The 9,397-nt window shown below is 31.0% G+C and overlaps 1 non-coding gene across 1 annotated transcript; it reads right to left on the bottom strand.

The window, feature by feature from the left end:
• Positions 1–8,096: 8,096 nt before the first annotated feature.
• On the bottom strand, positions 8,097–8,203 carry LOC139860848 (small nucleolar RNA R71). The gene has a single exon (XR_011763465.1). It is a non-coding gene; the product is annotated as a small nucleolar RNA R71 (small nucleolar RNA).
• Between the last annotated feature and the right edge of the window lie 1,194 nt (positions 8,204–9,397).

Consider the following 9,397-nt stretch of genomic DNA (forward strand, 5'->3'; position numbering starts at 1 on the left):
ACGATTATCGTTGTAATGACATTTTAATGTATATATATATATATATATATATATATATATATATATATATATATATATATATATATATATATATATATATCATATTAAGATATATTCATACATCATAATATCTTGATAATGTAATAATTTAACATCTCATTATATATAATAAACAATGGGTTAACAACATTAAATGAGATCGTTAACTTTAAGGTTTCAAAACAACACTTACATGTAACGACTAACGATGACTTAACGACTCAGTTAAAATGTATATACATGTAGTGTATTTAGTTGTATTAGTACACTTTTGAAAGACTTCAAGACACATATCAAAGTACTTCTACTTAATAAAAATGTTTACAATTGCATTCTCATTCATTTTCATCAACAATTCTACTCGTATGCAACCGTATTCGTACTCGTACAATACCCAGCTCCTAGACGTATATACTATTGGTATATACACATAATAATTCAGCTCTTAGCAGCCCTAGATAGTCAACAACATGTAGAACCAACAATTAGACAACTAGCATGACTTATAAGCAAGGAAAGAAAAACAAGAACTCCTTTTAACCCTACTCACCTTCACCACTCACCACCTACTCCATTTCACTTCCAATTTTCCTCCCAATTCTCTCTCAAAACACACACTCTTCCATGAACATCTAAGTTACTATTTTTCCAGCAAAAATTATCAAATATAAGCTTTGGTTATTACCTATAATCATCATAAAAAAAATTAATCAAGAACACATCAAGAACACTTCCAAGTTTACAAGTTAACTTCCAAGTTTCCTAATCCATTCCAAGCAATCATCTAAGATCAAGAAACTTTTGTTATTTACAGTAGGTTATCTTTCTAAATCAAGGTAATATTCATATTCAAGCTTTGATTCAATTTCTATAACTATAACTATCTTAATTCGAGTAATAATCTTACTTGAACTTGTTTTTGTGTCATGATTCTATTTCAAGAACTTCCAAGCCATTAAAGATCCTTTGAAGCTCAAGTTATTTTTCATCATTTCCAGTAGGTTTACCTACTAAACTTGAGGTAGTAATGATGTTCATAACATCATTCGATTCATATATATAAAACTACCTTATTCGAAGGTTTAAACTTGTAATCACTAGAACATAGTTTAGTTAATTCTAAACTTGTTCGCAAACAAAAGTTAATCCTTCTAAATTTACTTTTAAAATAAACTAAACACATGTTATATATCTATATGATATGCTAACTTAATGATTTAAAACATGAAAACACGAAAAACACCGTAAAACTGGATATACGCCGTCGTAGTAACACCGCGTGCTATTTTGGGTTAGTTAATTAAAAACTATGATAAACTTTGATTTAAAAGTTGTTCTTCTGGGAAAATGATTTTTCTTATGAACATGAAACTATATCCAAAAATCATGGTTAAACTCAAAGTGGAAGTATGTTTCCAAAATGGTCATCTAGACGTCGTTCTTTCGACTGAAATGACTACCTTTACAAAAACGACTTGTAACCTGTATTTTCGACTATAAACTTATACTTTTTCTGTTTAGATTCATAAACTTAAGTTCAATATGAAACCATAGCAATTTGAAGCACTCAAAACGGATTTAAAACAAAGAAGTTATGGGTAAAACAAGATTGGATATTTTTGCTTGTTGTAACTACGTGAAAATTGGTAACAAATCTATATTAATCATATCCTAGCTAACTCATATTATATTATACATGTATTCTAATATATTATGTAATCTTGGGATACCATAGACACGTATGCAAATGTTTTGACATATCATATCGACCCATGTATATATATTATTTGGAACAACCATAGACACTCTATATGCAGTAATGTTGGAGTTAGCTATACAAGGTTGAGGTGGATTCCAAAAATATATATACTTTGAGTTGTGATCTAGCCTGAGATATGTATACAGTGGGTCATGGATTGATTCAAGATAATATATATATCGATTTATTTCTGTACATCTAACTGTGGACAACTAGTTGTAGGTTACTAACGAGGACATCTGATTTAATAAACGTAAAACAGTAAAACGTATTAAAATTGTTGTAAATATATTTTGAACATACTTTGATATATATTTACATATTTGTTTTAGGTTCGTGAATCGACCAGTGGCCAAGTCTTACTTCCCGATGAAGTAAAAATCTGTGAAAGTGAGTTATAGTCCCACTTTTAAAATATATTATTTTTGGGATGAGAATACATGCAGTTTTATAAATGTTTTACAAAATAGACACAAGTGATCAAAATTACATTCTATGTTGAATTATCGAACCGAATATGCCCATTTTTAGCTTGGTAGCCTAAGAATTGGTGTTTATTATAATTGCCACCAATTGACGCGAATCCTAAAGATATATATATTTGGCCCAACAAGCCTCATCCGAGTTACGGATGCTTTAGTACTTCGATTTATCATGTCCGATGAGAGTCCCGGAATGATAGGGATATTCTATATGCATCCTGTTAAGGTTGGTTACCAGGTGTTCATCATATGAATGATTTTTATGCAGATTGCATGTTGTTTATGAGAAATGGAAATATGAAATCTTGTGGTCAATTATTACGATTTGATAAATATGTAGGTTAAACCTATAACTCACCAAAATTTTTGTTGACGTTTAAAGCATGTTTATTCTCAGGTGATTATTAAGAGCTTCTGCTGTTGCATGCTAATTTATGGACAAGAGTTGGAGTCAGCATGCTTGTATAATATTGTTTAAAAACTGCATTCGAAGACTTAAATTGATGTGTAATATTATTGTAAACCATTATGTAATAATAGTGTGAAAACGCTATATTTTAGATTATCATTATTTGATAATCGTCGTAATATTTTTAAACCTTTATCGATAAAATAAAGGTTATGGTTTGTTTTAAAATCGAATGCAGTCTTTGAAAAACGTCTCATATAGAGGTCAAAACCTCGCAACGAAATCAATTAATATGGAACGTTTATAAATCGAGATGAACGGGACATTTCACCTGACGCTCTTCCATTGGTGGTGGAGGGTGAAATGTTTCCTTAACCGGTTCTGTGAACAAGATCTCTTTTTAAGTTTTAGTTAAAGCCATGATAAGTGGATGCCTGTCTAATGGCTTTTCGCTAGTGATAGTTGTCATTTGGATAATTATTCCCCCTCCAACCGTGTTGCTATTTCTGATAATTGTTCTCATACCCACGTTGTCTCTGATAATTGTCATTCCTATTCTGTTCTCCACCTTGCTGCCTGAAGTTTCTTTGATAATTATCTACTCTTGAATATCCCATTTCTCATGCTCTCAAGTGTTTTTGAGCAATAACCAATGCCTGATGCAATGTTTTTGGTACATCATAACGCAACGCGTGAACCAATCATGCAAAACATCGCTGATCAAGACAAAATATAAACCCTGAAACAAGATGAGATTCTGGTATGTCTGGTATCTTTTGACACTCAATAGTATAACGCTTCATGAAATCACTCAGTGATTCATTTTGGGGAATTGTCATCTCATGTGCATTAAATTGCGACAACGTAAAGCTTCTCAAGCTTTGATATTGCATCAAAAATTTTGCCCTTAAATCAAGAAAACTGGTAATACTCCTTGGTGGCAAACTAGCAAACCACTCTCTCGCCATTTTCTGCAGTACCATTGGAAACATATGGCATGCAGTTTTGTAGCGATCCGACAAAATCGTAATTGACGGCGCCGACTACGTAGGTCCCGTTACGTGGTCATAAGTCTTTAAGACAACGTTTGACCAAAAAAATATGTCGCATTCATTTCAAATGTAAAGATTGTTTCAAAGTTTACAAGAATAGTTCAACCACAAGTTACGTTATAACGTTATAAGTACAAATGAAACCTATGCGACATAATTTAAAAGTAGCCAACAGACGCTCCATGTATGCATATATACTCGACATCTAATGCAAGTATCAAAATAATGAGCGGAAGCATGTATCACAAAACGTTCAAGGACCTGAGAAAAACATAGAAATCTGTCAACGAAAACGTTGGTGAAATCATAGGTTTAAGTAAGTAAGTAAGTAAGTACAAATGAACCACAAGATTTATATCACTGAAATAATAGTAAACCATTCTAAAAAATTTTATCACGAGCACCCTAGTAATGCTAAAAACAAACATATATTTCATAGCATTATCCTTCAAGAAAGACAAGCTTTTAGTTGCAATTGTTCTATTTACAAGTGATATTCGTTTAAATATAAAAAGGTGAAGACAAAAGACAGACTCGACGATTTGAAGACGCAAATGACCAAAATGCTAAAAAGTACAAAGTACAAACCAATTGGTTCAATTTATTGCTGAGAAACGTCTAAAAATTACAAGAGTACAAGCCGCAAAACGCAAAGTACAAGATATTAAATCGTACGAAAGGACGTTCGAAAATCCGAAACCGGCACCTGAACCAACTATCAACGCACGACGCAACGGGCCTAAAATTACGAGTCAACTATGCACAAGAATATAATATAATATATATAATTATATAAAATTATATTATATTATATTATATATTAAATATATCGCAGCAGCCCACGTTTTGGAATCAACTGGAACAGGATTTGGCTGCCATGCGATCGCATGGCCAGCATGCCTAAATTCCATGCGATCGCATGGCTTACTGTACATGGTCAAGTCCTATAAATTGGAACGTTTTCTGCCGAGTTTGAGTACACCATTTTTCTCAATTACTCTCTATCTCTCAATATATATTTATATTTATTTTATAATTATAATTTTAATATTAAGTTAATAATAATACGATTATAGTGGCGAATGTTTTAAGTTTGTAAGTCAAAATTCTATCCGTGTAACAGTACGCGATTAATACTCATTGTAAGTTATGTTCAACCTTTTTAAATTAATGTCTCGTAGCTAAGTTATTATTATGTTTATTTAAGCCAAAGTAATCGTGATGTTGGACTAAATATTAAGACGGGGTTATTGGGCTTTGGACCATAATTGGGGTTTGGACAAAAGACCGACACTTGTGGAAATTAGACTATGGGCTATTAATGAGCTTTATATTTGTTTAACTGAATGATAGTTCGTTAATTTAATATAGAGATTTACAATTTGATGTATTTATAAATAACCACATACACTCTATCGGACACGATGGGCGGGATATTTATAAATACTAATAATCGTTCATTTAACCGGACACGGGAATGGATTAATAGTCAATGGACTCATTAAAACAGGGGTGGATTACATACAAGGACACTTGGTGTAATTGTTAACAACGTATTAAAACCTTGAGTTACACGCAGTCGATAACCTGGTGTAATCATTAACAAAGTATTAAGACATTGTTACAGTTTAAGTCCCCAATTAGTTGGAATATTTGACTTCGGGTATAAGGGTAATTTGACGAGGACACTCGCACTTTATATTTATGACCGATGGACTATTATGGACAAAAACCAGATGGACATATCAAATAAACCAGGACAAAGGACAATTAACCCATGGTAAGAAATTAAAATCAACACGTCAAACATCATGATTACGGAAGTTTAAATAAGCATAATTCTCTTAATTTATATCTCATCGTACTTTTATTTACCGTCATTTTATTTATCGTCATTTTAATTATCGCACTTTTAATTATCGCACTTTTATTTATCATCATTTACTTTACGCTTTAAATTAAGTTGTATTTATATTTAATATTTTACATTAGGTTTTAATTGTGACTTAAGACGTAAAATCGACAAACCGGTCTCTAAACGGTAAAACCCCCTTTTATAATAATACTATATATATATATATATATATATATATATATATATATATATATATATATATATATATATATATATATATATATATATATATATATATATATAGTTTAAAATATATATAGCGTTAAACTTAGCCAGCACCCTGTGGAACGAACCGGACTTACTAAAAACTACACTACTCTACAATTAGGTACACTGCCTATAAGTGTTGTAGCAAGGTTTAGGTATATCCATTCTATAAATAAATTAATAACTTGTGTAAATTGTATCGTATTTAATAGTATTTCGTAGTAAAAAATAATCTATTTCGTACTACACCTCGCACACATCAAGTATTTTTGGCGCCGCTGCCGGAGAACGCCATAGAACGCTATAAAAAACAATTTAGTTTTTAAGCTATTTTTGTAAAAATATATTTACATAAGTTTTAAATATTAAAAACAAAAATATAAAAACATAAAAAAGAAAGAAAAATATATTTCTATATTTTTAAGTTTTTAAATTAAAAAGTTTATATTTTAAAGAGTTATAAATAAGTAATATTTTTTTATATAAAACTAATAAGTTTATATTTATATTTTATATATATTAAACTAAAAAAAAAAGTAATTGGGCCACTACACTGTAGCAGCCCAATTTCTAAACTGGATCCACACACCATGCGACCGCATGGATTTAAAACCCTCAACTAATGCGATCGCATGAGCTAAGGTGACAGGACTGCAACCTCGTCTGATCAGAATTAGGGTTAGGTTTTTATTATTATTATTAATTAATTAGTTAATTAGGGTTTAATTAAATTAATATTTAGTTAGTTTTAAAATAAATTTGTATTCTTAAGTTTTAATTAGTTTTATTAATATATAAATTAATACTTTTATAAAATAATAATAAAAAAATAATATTTTTATAAAAATAAGTAATTTTATCATTTTTGTATCTTTTTATTATTTAGTAAGTAGTTTATAATTTTCGTTCGTAATTAAGTTTAAACTTAGTATTTTGCCGTAGTAATTTTATATTTCTAGATTCTTAAGCTTTGCCGTAAAATCCCTTAAGTTCATTTTCTTTAGATTAAGATTTAGACGCTTTAGAATTTTACGACGTCAATTATAGCTTTAGTTTTAAATAGATTTTAGTGCCTAATTAAGTTATTGCCATTTTGGATATAGAATACCTTTAAACTTTAATACCTTTAGACGCAACTTTTAGTCTTAAGTTTTTAGAATTCTAAGTTTCGACGCTTTATTTTCTTATTTTTATTTTTTGACTGTTAGTTTTTCGACTCTTATTTCTCGACGCGCTTTTTCTTTCTCATTTCTACGCTCTAGTTTTTAGGACCTAGAATTTTCTATATTTTCTTTAAATTTCGACGGAAAAAAAATTATTTTAAGCGGTTAAATTGATAGACATCCAAAATTTTCTGGTTTGTAGTAATAGTTGGATTTGTTAGTGGCGAGTTGTGACCTTCCGATTTAAAGGGTCCTGGCTACCTGCTGCATCTTTTGGCTATTCAAAACGTGGGGAAAATCAGAAAATTCTATTAATTTGATAACTTATATAATTTTTTTATTTTTATAACTAATAGGATATTCAGTGAATGCACTGAGCAAAACGTTCACCACCTTTCATACGTTCACCTCCTATAACTCGATCAAGACATCTAGCCAACATTGTCGCCGTTGATTTCTCTTTAGAATCATCATCAAGTCGACCATGTACTCCGATTCAAATTTCCGATAATCCATTTTTTGAACCCGACCTCACAATTGAGAACCTGGAGGATATTCAAGGATAATTCAGAGATCCTGAACCACTAATCATTCCTCCTGAACCACAAATCACTCATCCAGAGATTGTCGAGGAAGAAACCATTAAGTCAGAATCCCTTAGTAATTCATATTCAACAAATTCAATCATGGAAAATCAGGAACCTCTAAGAATGGAGGATCGAATGAGGGCTACACGCACTGGCCAAGGTCATGCCATTACTCAACTAGACATTAATGTGCCAGATTATGAAATCAAAGGACAAATCCTACACATGGTAACTAATCAATGCCAATTTAGTGGTACGCCAAAAGAAGATCCAAACGAACATCTTCGTACCTTTAATTGGATCTGTACTCTATTTAAAATCAGAGAAGTTAAGGATGAACAGATCTATCTCATGTTATTTTCCTGGACTTTAAAGGGAGAAGCCAAAGATTGGTTAGAATCGTTACCTGAAGGAGCGATTGATACATGGGATGTTTTAGTTGAGAAATTTCTTAAAAGATTCTTTCCGACATCTAAAGCCGTGAGACTTCAAGGATAAATTGTTACGTTCACACAGAAGACAAATGAAACTCTATATGAGGCATGGACAAGATTTGGAAAGTTGTTGAGAGGATGTCCTCAACATGGTTTAGACACTTATCAAATAGTACAAATATTCTACCAAGGATGCGACATTACTACACGAAAAGACATCGACATAGTAGCTGGTGGTTCCATTATGAAAGGACTCGTTCATATACATTATAAACGATTCACAATAGTTGATTACATCGCGAGGTATTTTGACCTCTATATGATACATTTTACAAACATTGCATTCGTTTTTAAAAGACAAACTTTTTTTACAACGAAAGTTGACGGCATGCACACCATTTCATAATACATCCAACTATAATTGACATAATAATAATCTTGATGAACTCAATGACTCGAATGCAACGTCTTTCAAAATATACCATGAATGACTCCATGTAATATCCTTAAAATGAGCTAATGCACAGCGGAAGATTTCTTTAATACCTGAGAATAAACATGCTTTAAAGTGTCAACCAAAAGGTTGGTGAGTTCATAGGTTTATCATAACAATCATTTCAATATATTAATAGACCACAAGATTTCCGTTTATAAATATATGTACACTCGCAAGTGTACAAGAGTATTCTATAAATTGTAGGCACCCGGTAACAAGCCTTAACGTTCATGTTTTACCCTCTGAAGTACACCAGATCAGGTGTGTTTAAAATAACCTCGAAGTACTAAAGCATCCCATAGTCAGGATGGGGTTTGTCAGGCCCAATAGATCTATCTTTAGGATTCGCGCCTACCGTACATAGACAAGTAGTTTAATGTTACCAAGCTAAGGGTATATTTCTGGTTTAAACCCACGTAGAATTAGTTTTAGTACTTGTGCCTATTTCGTAAAACATTTATAAAAACAGCGCATGTATTCTCGGTCCCAAAAATATATATAAAAGGGAGCAAATGAAACTCACCATACTGTATTTCGTAGTAAAAATACATATAACGTCATTTAACAAGTGCAAGGTTGGCCTCGGATTCACGAACCTATATTATTATATATATTTATATGTTGGTCAATATTTGTCTAACAATTTTTGGTCAAGTCATAGTGTACCACAATCCTAATGCTCGAGACTAATATGCAAAAGTCAACAAAAGTCAACTTGACCCAAAATGACTTCTAAAATTTATACGTGTTTATTATATAACTTAACTATAGTCGTTTTATATATTTAAATATATTTATTAGATTTTATAATAATAAAAGTCATTTATTAATAAAAATTTATATTAACGTTTATA

The sequence above is a fragment of the Rutidosis leptorrhynchoides genome, chromosome 7 (genome assembly GCF_046630445.1).
Source record: "Rutidosis leptorrhynchoides isolate AG116_Rl617_1_P2 chromosome 7, CSIRO_AGI_Rlap_v1, whole genome shotgun sequence".
In the NCBI taxonomy this organism is placed as follows: Eukaryota; Viridiplantae; Streptophyta; class Magnoliopsida; order Asterales; family Asteraceae; genus Rutidosis; species Rutidosis leptorrhynchoides.